The sequence below is a fragment of the Zonotrichia leucophrys genome, chromosome 2 (genome assembly GCF_028769735.1).
Source record: "Zonotrichia leucophrys gambelii isolate GWCS_2022_RI chromosome 2, RI_Zleu_2.0, whole genome shotgun sequence".
Taxonomy (NCBI): Eukaryota; Metazoa; Chordata; class Aves; order Passeriformes; family Passerellidae; genus Zonotrichia; species Zonotrichia leucophrys.
The window spans coordinates 50,896,164-50,913,781 of record NC_088171.1 but is presented as its reverse complement, the minus strand read 5'-3'; the positions used below and the strand labels follow the sequence as shown (position 1 = coordinate 50,913,781).

The following is a 17,618-nucleotide window of genomic DNA, read 5'->3' as shown; positions in this document are numbered from 1 at the left end:
TTGAGTGAGACCTTCTCTGTGGTTTACAACACTTTGTTTGTGAGCCTTAATCATTTGTGTCTCTTTTCTCATGACAGGCAGGATTATATTTTACATAGTATGCAATGTTCAGTGACATATTGAAACCATACTTTTATGAACATTTCTCCCATTAATAGCAACCTGTGGGTAATTGAAGCAATACTGGCTCATAAACCATTTGAGGTTAATTGAGAAATTTTACAGCTATTAATGAATGTAGAGATACAGAACTGTAATGGTATGTCAGAGACTAAAAAAGAAAGAAAAAAAAAGATAGGAGGAAGAGTCATAGAACCACAGAATCGCAGAATAGCAGTGTATGAAAGGATATGAAAGGGACCTCAGAGTTACTCTAGTTCAACCCATTTGTTCAAGAAGGGTCACCTATAAACTGTTGCCCAGTACTTTGTTGTTAAATAAATCCAAGGATAGACTCTGCAGCTTCCCTGTGTACATTATCCCAGGACTGGGCAGCATTGGAAAGAATTTGACTCCATCAGCTTTGAACCCTCCCGTTAGTTACTTATGGACATTGATGACATCCTTCTCACCTTCTCTTCTCCAGGCTGAACAGCCCCAGCTGCCCCAGTTTCTTTTCATAGTAGAGATGCCCCAGTCCTTCTGTCATCTAGTGGTCCTTCATTGGACTCCATCAGCAATTCCATCTCTCTCTTGTACTGGGGACCACAGAACTGGGCCCAACACTCCAAATGTGGCCTCACAGGTGCTGAGCAGGGGAGGAGGATGGCCTCCCTTGACCTGCTGTCAGAACTTCGCCTAATGCACCCCAGGATGCCATTGGCTGCTTGGCCTCAAGCGCACATTGCTGGCTCATGTTCACCTCGGTGTCAAGCAGATTCGTTTGAGTGTTTTCTGCCAAGTTACTTCCCAGTTGGGTGACTCCCAGCATATACCGGTGCATGGGGTTGTTTCCCCAAGGTGCAAGGCTTTACACTCTTCACTGTTGAACTTCATGACATTTCTGTGAACCCAATTCTCCAGCTTATAAAGATCCCTCTTTATAGCAGCAGAACCCTGTTTGATGTGATCTGCAAGAATGAAGTATGAAAAACACAATAACAGAATAATAAAGGAAACTTTCCAGGCCCTGCAAAAAATGTAGATTAGGATGTGGGAAATCAGATATTGCCACAGACATTGCCATCCTAAGCTTTGACATTGTTAGGATAGTAATCTGTTGGCTATGATATGGGATGAACTACACAACACCACAGATAGACAGGAGTCAGTTTCAGAGACAGGGTAATCACACATGCTGCCAAACTTCAGAAATATAATTATATAGAGAGAATGAAGAATATGAAGTCAGATGACTCCAACTCAATCATAGGCACTAGAGCAGTGTGGCAGGAGGGATGTAGGTTTGGCTCTGTGTCAAAATGGTAACAATAAAAGGAATATATTGTGATAATAATTACAATAATGGTAGAATTGGAAGCACTTACAGTTTTCATTGCCTGAGGCACTGGATGCATATCCATGAATAATAGGGCTCTGTACCATATGATGACTGTTTTCCTTTACACCAAGGGAAATGTATGGGGAAAACGGCACTGGATTTTGATCTGTTCTTGAAGATTCCCCAAGAGTCACAGATGATAATTTAATAAGCAGCATCCACTCAATAATCTTTATGTAACCTCTGCACCCCATATATACACTGAGATTATGTGGATTCTACTAACAAATAGATTCATATGGTTATTAGATTTAGATCTAAAATGGGCTTATTATCATTAAAGATTTACAACTGTTTACTCAGAAATTCATACAAGGATATTTTATTACATAAAATATTTCTTTAGATAAGTATCAGAATTTTTTCAGGACAACTACTATTCATTGCAGGACTTTTTATGAAAACCAATTATACCACTGGATATTATATTTTAATCTGTGGTGTCTGTAAATCACAGGAAAAAATGAAAGCTATATTACAGGCTTTAAGGACATTTTCTTCAGGATTCATTTTTTCAGTTTGGTTTTGTCAGAATCTAGTCTTTTCCATAGGCATATCTTTTGGGTTTGGGAGTTATTTTGAGGAGTCCTAGTTAGGAATTTTATCTAGCCATGTCCATCAATACCTCAAAAGCAAGTGAGATCCAGAGGAAAGGGGACATTGATGACTTCAATCATCAGGCAGAATTCAGCTGGGGCTTCCAACACACATGTGCCCAATTCTGGTGACAGCAAAACAGCTGCTGGTTTCGACAACAGAATATGCAAGAGTTTATGATGAGCAGATAAGTCTCAGTTCATAGATTAACAAAGCAGCTTGCCACAGCTTGCCACCATAGCTCACCAGCACAACTTATTTTAGAAGGATTTACATTCCCCTAAAAGAGAAGGGCTGAGTAAACACCAAACTGTGCCTGAGAATTCAAGTGGGACTTTTGCAGTAATTGCATATCTTGTCCACAGCTGGGAGCACTGCATTTGCATGTGGTATGCCCACAGTGATGTTCTGCTCCTGCCCATGCATTGTTGGAAAAATTGTTTTGGGTTTTTTTGGGTGGTTGCAGGGGTAATATCCTGAGGGGAGAAGGCAGTAGCCAGAGCAATAGCTATATTAGAAAAGGTAAGGAAGTAAAATAGGAAAAGAAGACTCTGTAGAAATTGTGAGAATCAAAGGTGAAGAAGAGAAGCAAGACTCAGGAGAGAGATTTTACAAGGAAATTGGGGAGCCACTGAAGAATCGGTCAGGCTGAATCAGAATGATGTAGTGTGAGTAGAATATTGTCCACTGTTTTTATTTTAGAATTTAGAATTCATGTTAGAAATTAAGAAAGGAATTACAGCTTGATGAATGATTTCATAACAAAGGCAGGAGAATGTTTCCCTGGAGATCTGGTTTCTAACCCTGCCTCTGGAAACACATTCCTGCATGGTGCTTCCTCAGTTTCATAAACCATTTCTTCACAGAACAGTCATTAGTCTGATCCTAATTTTCTGGAAACTCAGTGTAGAAACCCAGAAGTCCACTTTGTGAAAATACCAAACATTAACAGTTGCAACCAGAATAAGGGATCGCTCTCTGAATGCATCTAATGCAGTCATTCAAAACAAAAAAAAAAAAAACAAAAAAAAAAAAAAAAAAAACAAAAAAAAAAAAAAAAAAAAAAAGAAAAAACCAAATATGTAGGCATCTCAAATGAAGCACTAAGTATGAGTGTTTTTAACATTAACATATTTCAGCCTCAACATCCAATCTGTAGAATGCAAATTATGCCAGCTACTCCCTCATGGAAGTACTGCAAGGATAGGTAGATTTATGAAGCAATCATCTGCTGTTCTAATGAGCGCTATAAAAAATCCAACAAGAAAATGTGGTCTTTATAGAAAGATCTGAAGTAACACATTAGATATAAAATGGTATCCACATATTGAAGCATAAGAGTAAATTTGGAGAGTAGGCAATGTTACACTAAATGAGTGTTGTCTGCATACTATATTGAATAATGCTGAAGCCCTCCAGAATAAATAATAATCTGGGGATTATTATTTATGATAATAAATAATAATTTATTTAAGGGACCAGTTAAGGATTGCATAATAATAAAAGGGACCAGTTAAGGATTGCATCATGGTGGTAGGAACAGGGAACTAATTAAAGCTCTTTAAGCAGCCTGAAATGCCTTTTTTAAAATGAAATTTTGTGTTTGGTTTTTCAATTTTTTGTTGTTTTTGATTTTCTTTTAACCAAGTATGTAAGTAATTCTGTATAAGTAGAGAACCAGCTGTGTTAATTATGGACTCACTCACAATGTAAATTTTCCCAGGGATTAGTGTATACCATAGGCTTGGTAAACCTTATATCTGTATGGGTTTTCCATTAATGATTTTTTTTTTAATTTCACATCTTGTCTATCTGAACAAAATAGTTGTGTAGAACTACTTAGCACATGCCTAATGTGTTGATTATCATGCCTGGATGATAAATAAGCCAAATGGTAAATATTGGCAGGGAATATGAGATATGAAATTCAGATTTATGTGTATTTGCACACATAGTCTAGAATATAATCTGATTCTTTAGAAACTCATGTTGTTGCTGCAATGTAATTATTAAGTAGTCATTTTTGTCTTGATAAAGAAACAGAAACCCAGATGGAAGAGCTTCACCCTGAGTAATCCTGCCAAAATTATCTTTTAGTCCCAAATTATCTATGATTTGTGTCCAAAATGAAATTAATTCAGAGTTAAATGGATCAGATTGTATAAGAAAGGTTAGATTTGCTTGCTAATAAAGATCATTTCTAAAGTGTGTGTAGTTGACATTTAAAGTCAGGTTGTCTCAATCTTGAGAGAATAAAGGTAGCTTTTATGAGTAGCAAGAAGTTCTCTGCATTGTTGCTAAATAAAATTATAATGAAATTATTAATTTTAGATAAAATGTAAGACTTTTTGAAAAAAAAATCTTATTCAAATAAGACCATTATTATTGGAATATAGACAGTCCTTCAAAAAAAAATGACTGGCATTGTAGATATAGGCACACTGTACTAGTTAAGTAGCAAATGTAAAGCTCTGCAAAGAAATTTTGTTTCCTACTCTCATTTGAGCCTAGGGTCACTTAAGACTCAGATTGGCCAAAGTTTCTACACCACAGGATCTCTGACAATAAGTCAGAAGGCTTATAATATGATGCTGTTCAAGGATTTACTCAGAAAAGGTGACATAAGAAGCTTTTTTCATTTAGCACTTCCTGATGTGAATGCACTTCAGGTTACAAAGCCAGTCATGGACTTTACTTCTGACTTCTGGTGTGGTTGCTAATCTTACAGGAACTATTTGGTGCCCCAAAAGATGATCAAAAGGGTTTAAGCAGAATTTTTAGATAAAGTTGCTTTGGACAAACGGAGAAAATCAGTGGAGGGAACCTTATTTATAATCTCACCGTTTGGATATTAAAGTTTCTTTCTCCAGAGCCTGTCAAATTGCTTTATTTTTGTGAGGTGTTTTACAGAACACTCTGCAGGATGCATCCCTCTTCCCTTCACAACTCTTGTCCAACAAAGGGAGTTTCAAAAGAAAGTTCCAGGTCATGGGTAAAGATGACTAAACAAAGCTCAGAAATACGAGTTGTTTGAGTTACAGGAATATGGGTGGATGTTGAAATGTCAGCCTGAAGCCATGGAAATGACAGGTGGGTCATTTGTAGCCAGATTTAATAGGATATTAAAGGCTCCTGGAGCTATAGGTAGGCATCAAGGTTTAAGTTTAGCATGTAATAATTACCATCAAAATCACAGAAATTTCACTTCCTGGCTCCCTGAGGCACTTTTGAAAATCCATCGTCCTTTAACCTTGTGTGCTCTCAGTAACAGAGCTGCTGATGCAGAGAGAGCTGGATAGTCAGAAGACCCTGGCTTCTCCTGTCCTTTGTTAGAAGCTGCTAACAATGTCTCTGCATTTCTTTTCCATTACTTTCCCATCTAGGCAGCAACTGGAGTTTCCACAGAGGTGTTACATGATCAGAGGTGTCTAGGCTACACATTCTTTGTAGAAAACAAAAACCAAAACCAAACTGATAACTTATTGTTGCAGCTACATTTTGTTTAAATTTAATTGCTATTTCTAGCATTATGGAGAGAAAAGGTAAAAGGGATCAAACTTGAATATACCTGAAAGAACTTGAAGGACTGTAAAAATGCTATTGAGGCACATGCATGACTAGAATCATACATATATATATATATATATGCGTGTGTGTGTGTATGCATATACAAACAAAAAAATTTCCAATAAAACTAGACAGATTGACTGCATAAAAAATCAAGGAATTATATATGGTAACCTCATATTTAAACAGTAACTTGCAAAACATTTTTGCCACAACACAGAGGCCTGTATTTAATAAGAAAACACACTGGTTTGTATTACAGGACACTAAAAAACCAAAGAAAACAAAACAAAAACAAAACAAAGCAAAACAAAACAGAAAACCAATTAAAAACCCAAACAAACAAAAAACAAACAAACATAAAATTATCTAATAAGATTTGTAATGTGCTGCTGTTTTACTTCACATCTTTATCAGATGATTAATCACAATTTCCTAGAAATTTAGGAAACTTTGTAGAATTAGGCCACAGCACTTTGAAAACTTTCATTCAAGATTTTTTCACAACATAAAGGCCATCTTTGAAACGACAGACAAGAAAACACTATTGGTAATTTCATACAGTAATTATATCTCTTAATCAAATAACAGTTGAAATATCAAAACTTTTTTTTTTAGCTATGCTTAAGGAATGAATAAATTTTGTTGATGAAGGCAGGGAAACTTAACTGACAAATTGCACTATTTCAGGTGGCTTTTTTTCTTGTAGTCTTATAAATCCAGACAGGCTTTTTTAGGTCTTTTAAGGTTACCTTACAGAGTTCCTTTGTACATTGACATTGACACCCAATGTTATATATTTCCAGTCAAAATTTAGCACTTTGACAGCATGTAATGGCACAGAATAAATAATTTGCATGAAGAGGGATACTAAAGACAGAAAGCCAAGCATTGAAACCTTAGGAAATATACTTAGGTAGTACTTTTTTCCATGTGAATTATGTATTTGAGCTGAAACTTTCACCAACAGACTAGCTGATAGCCGGAAGCCATAAAGTTCATTCCTTCTAGTTACAATTTGGCCATTAAAACTACTCCAGCAGGGAAAAGGGTCAAGTGACTGGGTATTAAATAGGCTGCTCTCTGTCCTATGTGTCTCAGCTGTGCTCATCAAATGTAACTGGTATGCAACATTGAAACAGAGTTTGCAGCCTGAAAAATGTGAAATCTTCCTTAAATAAATTCCATCCTCTTATTTTTATAATCAGATCTATGTTTTTATTTATAAAACTATGTATATCTTGTGCTTGTCCTTTATGCATTCTTCTTTTTTACTTCTTCCACTAGAAAAGGCTGAATGATTTTGTTACTAATAATGACAAATTAAAAGTTTGGGAGATGGAAATTCTGAAGTGGAACTCCTGGTCATGCTGCAAATGTGCTGAGTACCACCTTTCAAACTCTCCTTTCCTTGTGCCTTAGTACCACCACAAAATCCAGGATTTTGTTATGCAAGGCTGTCTACAAACAAAAAAGGACTCTTATTCCTCAATGCTGTGTATTCACTAGCATAAATGTGTACACAAAACTGATTTGAGTGATTTAAAATTTAATTCAAGGACCAATGAAGGGCATAGCACCTCTTGCACAGTAAGTTTTCAGGCTTTTGCTTTTATGCAGACTTGGAAGGACTTTGCTGTCTGGAATTGCCCCTAAAGCTTGTATTATGTTTCTAATGAGCTAGCAGCTCTAGTCCAGGATTCAGACAAACCTAGGATGCCATAGATTGCTCTTTCTCTTTTAGAGATGTTCCATGCAATACTGACAACAGCCATGGTATGTAGCTCACAGGAAATGACAGATTTCCAGCCTGAACTGAAACAGATTGAGGGGTTTAGGAGTTTCAATGAATCAAGAAACTTTCAAATTTTACTTGTGTTTTCTCTCTTTTCTCTTCTGCATTATTCACCTTTGGGAGTTGATTCAGGTTTTATTTATAGCAAGCTGATCTTACTTGGACTTTTTATCATCCTACTCACTGGGAGTAACCTTTCCCCTAAGGCTTCTGGCTCATGGCAGTGACCAGACATGTGAGGAACAAAGTCTTAACATTCTTCAAATCTAAAAACACAGGAAAATGTGGGCATTGATATGACATAAAATCACTCTTTGGCAACCTGTCTTTTCTTTGTTAAAATATCCCTTTCTTACTCAATCCTGTGTACGATGATTTTCTTCCTGTAATCAATACAGAACCATGAATGAGGAAACAGGATTCTGTACTGCCTCATGCATCATGAGCAGAGTCTTTTACCTTGCTGTAAATGTGAAAATGGTCAAGCTCTAACAACCTCCTAAGGATGAGGATTATTCCTGTTTGACTTTAAGTTCATTCATTTTTCAGTGCTAGCAGTAATGAATGAACTTAAAGGGGAGAGTGATGACAAGACATTATCCTTGTTTATTAATTTACTCTGTAAATTATTGTCAGACAAAAAGTGAGTGCTCATCCTGCTGCCAACCTCACTTCTGAGTGTTGCTGTTCAGGTTTTCTTGTCTTCAGTTCCAGCTAGTCAAAGACAGATGGTGTCATCCAGGTCTTTTTAAGTTAAAGAATCATTAAACAGCGACACTGAAAAAAAAAATCTATCAGAATTAGGTATTTGTAATTATTCTCTGGCATATCTTTTTTGTTATTGAAAGTGTCCTGTCTTTCTCAGGGTATTCTAAGAAATTTCTGAGAGGGTTATGAATTAGCACATGAAAAGGCAGATACATATGATTTTTAATTCTACCATGCAGACATTGGGGACATAATTCCCAGCACATTTGTATACTTTTTGTTATTAAACTTCATTATTAGTGTGAGTGACAAATCAAGTAGCAAGAACAAAAATGACTTCTATGTTTTGCACAGACAGATGCAGACTTTTTAATCTGAATGAAAAGCTTGTAGTCCTAGCTTCAAAGCAAATGACCTTACTGTCACAGCTTGTCAGGTAAGGGCAGAGTACATTGAGCATTGTGCACTGCAGAACTTTCAGCTGCCAATTATTTTCTCCTTCTCCACCTTTTATTTATGGGCTAACTTAAAGACTAATAACTTTGCCCTCAGTGCCATGCTATGAAGATGAAATCACCCCAGTGCAGACCAGCCCAATGTATTTCACTCTGTACCTGACACTGCTTAAGTCTTGAAGAGGGTGCTTTTCTTCTTAAATTGTAGAACTCCCCTGACTGTTTTATTTCTGAATCAGTGCAGTCAGATGTAAAGACATCTGAAATATATGACGAGATCTGTTATAAGGTAGATGAAGACTGCTCCACATGAGTAGCTGTTATTACTATTAGCAGTCATATTTTAGCTGAAACAATCACAAGGGAGTCCACCAAGTTGAAGGTGCCTCCAGAGAAAACAAAAGTTTTCACTGCTTGTTCTTTGGTGTACCAGGAGATATAAATAGATAGATATATAGATATATAGCTATATAGATATATGCATATATAGATTATATACAGATATAAACATTGATATACAGACATAGAGATATACAGATATAAGAGGAAGAATGGAAGTAATCATATGGGGGGGGACGGTTGGGAATCTTGGGGAAGAGAGAACTCATAAGCCCTTGTGATATTTCTTTTGTACCAGACTTAATGGGAAATTGTCTTCAGAGCAATTGATCAAAATATCCTGTCAGTTCATCACTGAGGTAGTAGCAAAACCTCAGCATTTGAAGGAAGAATTGTTTCTTGTCTTTTTCTCATTTTGCCCAGCAGATTCTTACCACTGCAAAAGAACTGATAAAGAAACAGAAAATAAAAAAAGACAAGACTCACCTGTAGCATTGTGTTTGCCTGGGAATGATTGTTATATACATAATGCATTATTTTACTCTAAAGAGGAAGATGATTTGCACTGTCTGTGAAAAATACACAAAGCAATCAAGTAACCTTTCATAAAGTCTTGAAATTGAGCAAAAAAAGGCAGTGGTTCTAACACCTAGAGAAAAGGGAGACTGGGTTTCCTTTTTTTATTTGTATCTGTAGTTAGGCTTGTAGAAAAAGCTTAAATTCTATAAATTGTTTTAATGTCATGGACTAGGTGTGGGTTTATCTTAGTTACCATTCATGTTTCCCTTCCGGTTTGCCCTAAGCATTCAAAATTTCTACTTCTCTGTAATTAATTATGGCTAGATGTTTTGTCCCAGCTGCAAATCTCTTTGCATCCCCCAACCCTCCCCCCCACCCCTCTTCCAGCTGTTTTTCTTTTCCCTGCCTCCTGATAACATGCTGAATGCTATACTTATGAAAATTATTAGTATAAATTACAATCCCTGGAGACCCCACAAAGTTTCTAAGAGCTGTCTGAGTGTGCAGTGGAGAATTAGTAAATCAGGTCTAAGGTAATTTTTTGCATTTTTATCTCAAGTTACTTTTCAACACTCATTAAACTGAAATTAAAATGCTACATGGATTCTGTACAGCAGAAGTGTGTCTGTATGAGCCAGCTTCCTCATAGAATTTAAATGGCTTTTTTTTCATATTTTGCTGAAAAACAAGTGGTTTACTAGGAAGAAATTATTCTATCTAAACCAATATCTCAGGACAGTGACTGATTGGTATTCCTTTATCACAAATACTATATTTTGCTCAACTTTTTGTCAAGTGGAAGTTGATTACAGGATTATGCTAAATGTAGATTAGGGAAACAAAATCTTTGAATTATGACTTAGGGCTGTTGTTTAAGTTAAACAATTTCCTTTAAGGAAGTATTTAAGTATAGATATATTTATGTATTATTAAAGAGAAAGCAAAATGAAAAGAAAGAAAAAACAAGTTTTCAAACAAGCAGGTAGATATAAAGTTAATAAACTAAAATCTGCTGACAGTGTTAAAAAATGTAATGAAAAAATAAAGTAAATACAAAACCTATATCTATGATGCGAGTGTTTTTTTCTTGGCAATGTAAAAGCATAAACAGATTTGTAGGTATTATCTCTATGAAAAAGTTTAAAATGCTGTCACTAAACATGTAATCACATATCTAAAACCAGATATTTGCTGAATATTACATAAAATGTCATAATAACATTTACTAGTCAAGAGTTCATCTGTTCAGCTAAAGCATTTGGGAAAAAAAAATGAATTCAAATATCTTATGTCAAATATAAGATACCTTTTCCTGAAACAAAATTGTATTTGAAATGTTTCAAGGATTTCATAAGACTCAGGAATCAAAACCAAACTCCTGATTTACACAGCACACTTACAAATCATGTTCTTAAAACTGACCTTATGTTTTGCTGCCATTTCATTCAATAAAAAAGCTGAAAACCCAGAAAATATAAATTAGTAATCTCTGAAATTACAAATAGAAAACTGATATGTTCCTTTAAGGACCTGGAAAAGCCAACAACATAGATAACATCAACTGATGGAAATCTCTTGAACCAAGAGAGCAGATAGAAGATGACAAATGTGAAAAAAAGCTGAGAAATATTGACTATTACCTTTTATTGTTGATATTGCTGTTATTATTATTAATAAATGTTCAATTATATGTGATGACTGTGAAGCAGAACAAACATAAATGATAAACAGGAAAAAGTGTCTTCTTCTGTTCTGAAAGCTGAAAGAAGCTGTGCCAGTGTTTGACCACTGTCATGGTGTAATGTGGTGATGTAAGGATGACAGGCACCTTTTCAAAGACTGGAACATTTGATTTAAACCGGCTGTTGCTGAATAAAGCTGATATTTCTAACAGCTTTTTAAAGAATCAGCTTTCTCTCCTATTGCCACAGAAGAGCACTATGGTTATAAAGAGGATAAAACGTCTGAACTAAAGACATTGAAAGTTACACTACTAGTGCATGCTTCAGACTTTTATTTCTCCCTTCATTTACAGGATATGGGTAAGGAATAACTTTTTGACTCTAGTATATCCAATAGGCTGTCCAAGCTGAATAGTGATGTGCCCAGTTGCAAAGGTTAGGCTTGATAATACTGGGATCTTCCAGTTATTGTCTACTAATATTTGTGAAATGATGTGCTGTTTCTGGCTTATGTACATTTCCTGAAATTTAGGGGGACCTCATTTAGTTGCAAAATGATGCAACAATCTTACGATTGGTTATAAAGTCCTTGTTTTTTTTAATTTTCAGCATTTTGAAAGAGATACTGAGACAAGTTAAGAAAATTCTTTGATTCAAAATATATTTATTTGTTGGGATGGAACAAAACAATAGGCAAAAAAACTCCACACAAAAAAAAAAAAAAAAACACAAAACCATCAAACAAACAAACAAAAAAACCCTCAGTAAACAGGAGAAAAAATAACATCTGGAAACACTTTCTTCTCTTGCTGCCAGCTGGTTTTGTTTCCTAGACAAATTCAATGCTTTTGTGGTGAATTATGAGTGGGTTCACTTTCCACAGGTAGGCAGTCTGAACAAGCTGCAGTTCTTTGTAAAATTCAGGGTCTGTTTCTTCTCTGACTCCATGTTAGTTTTGCTCTTGCCATCTACAAAACATGATGAAATATATATTATAAGGAACCAATATGTAGGCAAAACATGATTTTCTATTTGCTTTCATTATCACAGTAGTAGTTCAGCTTCAGTTGCTGAATAAGTTGTGTGTTTTCTGAATGCATGTGCCAATCTTGTCTTTTACTACATACAATATTTATGCTGATTTAGTCTTCTGAGATTTTTTATATGGAGCATTTATTTATAGGTGACAAACATAATGTGTGACTGAAATAGTTCAGGTTTGTAGGGGGAAATGGACATACTGATGATTATATCTCTAGTTATAACTTTCATTTAGTTGTACAATAAACACAAAAAGGCTCAACCTGCTTTTACTTAACTTTTGTATTTATTCAGCTTTCTTGAGAATTTTCCAGTGATTTACTTGAAAACTTGTAGGACCTACCTCCTCATGATTCTTAGCTAATTTCAGTTTCCACTTTTGACATATTAATGCTTCCAAATTCCTCATGATCTTGAAAAAATCATGTAAATTCAGTATTAATTATACTGATACAGCTGAAGAATGTATCAGCAAACTTCCAGGCTTTGTTGCTTTGTTATCAGTGACTCCTCTATAATCTTAAAGCAGATTATTATTATTTTTGTAAATAGGGTTTTTTTTTTTTAAAGAAAAATGTCTTTTAAAACTATTAACTCACACATTTCTGGAATGCTAAGAAGGGGGTCAGACTAGATGTTCCCTGGAAGCCCTTTCCCATCCCAACCATTCCATGACTGGGTGTTTTGTTAGATAATGTGAACATAATTTCCTTGCTGACCCCATTTCTGTTTTGTATCCTTGGGTTTGTGCCCTTTGTGCCCTTCCTTAGAAGGAACAGGGGTATTGTTACATACACATGGAAACAGTTCTCATCTTTTGCCAAAGGAAAAGAAACAAAGGGAAGTTTGTACTACATGCAGTAGTACACTGTTACACAGTGCACACAAGCAGAGCACAAACACAGCAAAAGCTGGTACCAACCTGCTGTCTGGGATGAGACCTGATTTAAACAAAGGGGAAAATGTACTACTTTGCATTAGTGAACTCCTGGAACTGGCTGCCAAAGGAGGCTGTGCAAGCAGACACAGATCCAGGAAAAGATTAAACAGACACATGGAAAACAGGTCTATAAATGGATGCTGCAAGTACTGTTCACCCTGTAAAATTTTCAATGAAGAATGTCATTCTGGAATAGCTTTTAGATAAGAGTATTGGGGAAGAACAGACAAATTCTTCCTAAGCAGGCTGTTAAGCTCCACACAGCAGTTTGCTCAGAGCCCCTCACTGGGATGAATGAGAGAAAGTCCAAAATCTTTTGGATTGCAGTAGAGACAGTTTACCAGATAAAGCAAAAGCTGCAAGCTTGAGCAAAGCAAAGTAAGGAATTCATTCACCACTTCCCATGGGCAAGCAGGTCTTCAGTTATCCCCAGGAAAGCAGGGCTCCATCATGCATAAAGACTGCTTGGGAAGACAAATGCCATCATCCCAAACATCTCACCTTCCTCCTCCACATGATGATGTGAGAAGCAGGAAAGGCCTAGACCCTGTAAGCACTGCTGATCAATAGCAAAACCATCTCTGTGTTGGACTGGTTTGCTCAAAAATCCAAAACCTAAAGCCACAGATGCTACTGTAAAGATAATTGGGTGCCTCTTGGATTAAACTAGTACAAACATGTTTAGATTCTGCAGGACATTAGATGATGTGGCTGCTTGCAGTAGCAAAGAGCTGACTTCAGTGACTGGAACCTCTCTTTCATTGCATGCATAGTCTTTGCTGTAGGTAGACCTGATAGATTTCTTGGTATCCCTATGTCCATGAGACAACATTTGTCTCATAGGTTTGTCTTAAGGTAAGAAGCATCTGCAGTAAGCTACATTTAAGCTGTGAGGAAAGATGCATCAGCAGCTGGCAAATTAACATATACTCAGCCACTGAAATGCACCTCAGCATGTGCAAGGCTCTCAGTGCACCCTCTGTGAATACTGTGAGCCCTAGTCTTTTTAACCTATATTATATTTTAATTTCTGTCTTCACCTTATGCTGATAAAAAATGTCACAGTCTGAAATACCAGAGAAGCACAACTTGATTGCTTCAGGGACAGCTTCCCCATAAAATCTACCCAGAATTGCTTGGAGTCCTGAAAAGCTCCATTCTTAGAGATAGAGGGAGGGGGGATCTCACTCACTTTATCATCATCCTTCTTTGTTCATGATCATATTGTCACATGTTGTTAGAAACCTGTGGCCCAGAGCCATTTCAGTCCATGCAGTCAGGGCTGTCACAGCAGAATTGGTAGAAAAAGTCTTGGGGGAGCTCATCCAGTATTGTGCTAGGAAGAGACAGGCTGAGCTTGGAAGGAATTGTGTTAGGAAATGAATGGTGCGTTCTGCTAAGTTTGTGCCTGTCTTTTGTTGAGGGAAAAAGTGATGATATATAATGTAAGGAAAGTTGAGCTCAAAGGCTAACAGAAAGGATAATGGAAACCCACCAGAGCAATAAAGTGGAGCAATCTGGCTAATGAATAGGTCACTAATCCTGTATAAGTGTGATCAACAAAACGCTAAACAAATGCTTGACATTCTACAGTCAGTGCAGCAAAACAGATTTTTCTAAACAAGGGCATCTGCATTTGGCTTAATATTTAGCAGACAGTGTGGCATACCATGACTTTTCTGTGGCTCAAATCCTAATCTCTGTCACTCAGTTTTCTCATAATGCTTTGTGTAAATGCAGTGAGAGAATCGCTGTGTACAGTCCTGCAGAACCCAGCTGCCTCTGGAGCTGACACAGCTGAACACATTGCAGGAATTACAATTTTTTTAAAACTTCAGTAAGTACCTTGTGTAGTTCCCTTTCTCATTTCTCCAGTTACTCCACTGTGTGTGGAGATATGCACACCCACAGACAAGAGGTAATGATATCACAAAAACACAAAAAGGTAAGGAAGAAATTAACCTACGGATAAATTTGCATACCACTTGAAACAAAGGTCATCCATCTTTTTAGCAAAAACACTAAAAAAGAAATCTAATTGAAATTAAATCAATTCTAAGAGATATATGTGCATGTTTACTAGCAGAGGGAAAGTATCCTAGTTTTGCTTGTGTTTGATAGCAAAGTGTTTACATAATGAATACAGACATCTGTTAATTACCTCTATGCTGCACCATTGCTTTAAATGTGCTTGAATATCTTGGAGCATTCAGTTTCAGATAATTATTTCTGATGAATGTGTGTACATTTAAAATGTTTTGTAGTGGGATATTTAATTCTTCTTCTAACTAGAGTGCTTTCATGATAATAGACCCCACTTTCCTTCCTCAGTAGACACAGAAACATCATTCATTTTGTTTATAGCACAATTTGTAGATAATCTTTTAAGGTTTCATTTTGGTAGAGTGTTTGTTTAGTGACAGTTGTTACAAATTTATTCTTGCATTTGACTTTGGCATGTTTTAAATAGCTGTTTATTCCCCATCTACTCACTGGACCATTTAAAGGGTTTACCTTTCATAGGTCTAACAAATTATTACAACAACATCAAAAAATCACAGTCCTGATGCAGAATTCATTTTTAGATTACTTTTACTAATTGGTTTTCAGTTATAAACAACTTCTCTACTTATTAGATAAGCAGAAAGAAAAACTAATAATTTGTAGGATTGCTGAACCTACAGCTTCAAACAGCAGTAGGCTAAGAAATCCTTGGGAGGAGAAAAGACCCACAGATGTACAAGCTGTGTGCTATGTAAGAAAGGTTAAATAAAATCTGATCATCTGATCATCTGTCCTGATGGTGTAAGTGCCACCTTGAAAGAAGAGTCACTGCTGGGGATTTGCCTTCTTCCACTCACTCATGAAAGTAAAATGGGAAGCAATATTCTGGGGCTGAGACTGGAGACAAAATTAAAGTACAATGTGATATTTGCCTCTAAGGACTGAAACTGAGATCTTTTGAGGGGACACAGATTATATGCAATACCCTTGAAATACAGTATTTAAAGAATGTGAACTTATTATAGATACAGAAAATAAGATGTTGTGGTTGGCACAATTAAACTTTGAGGTCAGGTAGAATGGAGAGAGCTTACGGAAAAATAGGCTCAAATACCTAAGTTTTCTTAAAAATCAGTACAGATGTGGTAGGGGCCTTTACAGAAAGGAAATAATTAGTCAAATAGTAACGTGGAATTTTAAGAATGTGTGACATTACTTCTTCTCCTATATTTTGTCTTTTTATTGGCCATTCAGATTATTATTTAGAAGAGGGGTGCTGGTATGCTTTTTTCTATGGGGTGTCTAGCAAGTAACTTAAATTTTCTGTCACCCAAACAGAAAAATCTGTGATTTTTTCCAATCTAAGCCTCTTTTGATGTAACAGGAGGCCATTTCCTCTTGTCCTTGTTACTTGGGAGAAAATGCCAACCTCCAGTTTTCTACAGCCTCCTCTCAGAGAGTTGTAGAGAGTGATAAAGTCTCTCCTGAGTCTCCTCTTCTCCAGGCTAAACAAACCCAACTCCTTCAGCTGCTCCTCACTGGACTTGTGCTCCAGACCCCTCACCTACTTAATTGCCTTCCTTTGGTCACTCTTATCATACATATGGAGATTTTGTGAGGTTATTTAATCAAGCACTTCATGCCAGGGTGTGATCTGTATAAACCTTTTCTCAAAATATTTTATGTCAAAGTTATACAAGCAACTCAAGACATGAGCTGAGTCACAGCATCCATATATTCCCAATGTGCCTGCCATAGGTTGGTTTCAGTTTTGTACGAGGTTTATGTATAGAAGCCCTGTGAGGATGAACACTGCAGGAAGTGCCAGTGGCAGGGTAGGAGTAGTGGTAGATGCTCATACAATTGGGTTTTACTGACATTTTCTGGATGCAGTAAGTACCATACTTCTTTCAGTTTCCTGGACCAAATTCAACACAAAGTTATGCACTTCAGTACAGTATTGAACTCAACTGGCATATAGGGGCTGAAGTCAGCATTAACTATATCCATCTGTTATTTTGTCATGCCATAGTCAATTATTTTTATTTAGCTCTTTCAGTCATACAAAATAAAACTGTCAAAGTTGTCAAGAACTCAGAGAAATGAAGCCTCTGAGCTGCTGCTCTGAGATTTTTAATATTTCTTCCAATACAGATCCTTGTGCCCTAAATATCCTGCCAGAAGTATGTTTGGTCTGATAGTTTGATAGGATGTGATCTACTAACAAAAGACTTGTAGTTAGTAGAATAGATGCAGCAAAGAATTCATCATTTATCTGCACAGAGCTTCCAACAGTACTTTGAGTAGTGTAGATATTAAAAATATGAAAAATATTTTAAAAATTCTAGTGTCCACACATTAAAATATTACCATCACTGTAATGCATTCAGATATAGATAAGGGTAATTAAAATTCTTGGCGTTTTAAATTAGGTAGTTTTTAAACAAGTGAAAATAGTAGAGTTCTTTAT

General features: G+C 36.2%; 1 protein-coding gene across 1 annotated transcript in view; it reads left to right on the top strand.

Moving 5' to 3' along the window:
* Positions 1 to 17,618, top strand: part of CNTNAP2 (contactin associated protein 2) — a 1,031,263-nt gene that overhangs the window by 836,547 nt on the left and 177,098 nt on the right. The window lies entirely within an intron of this gene.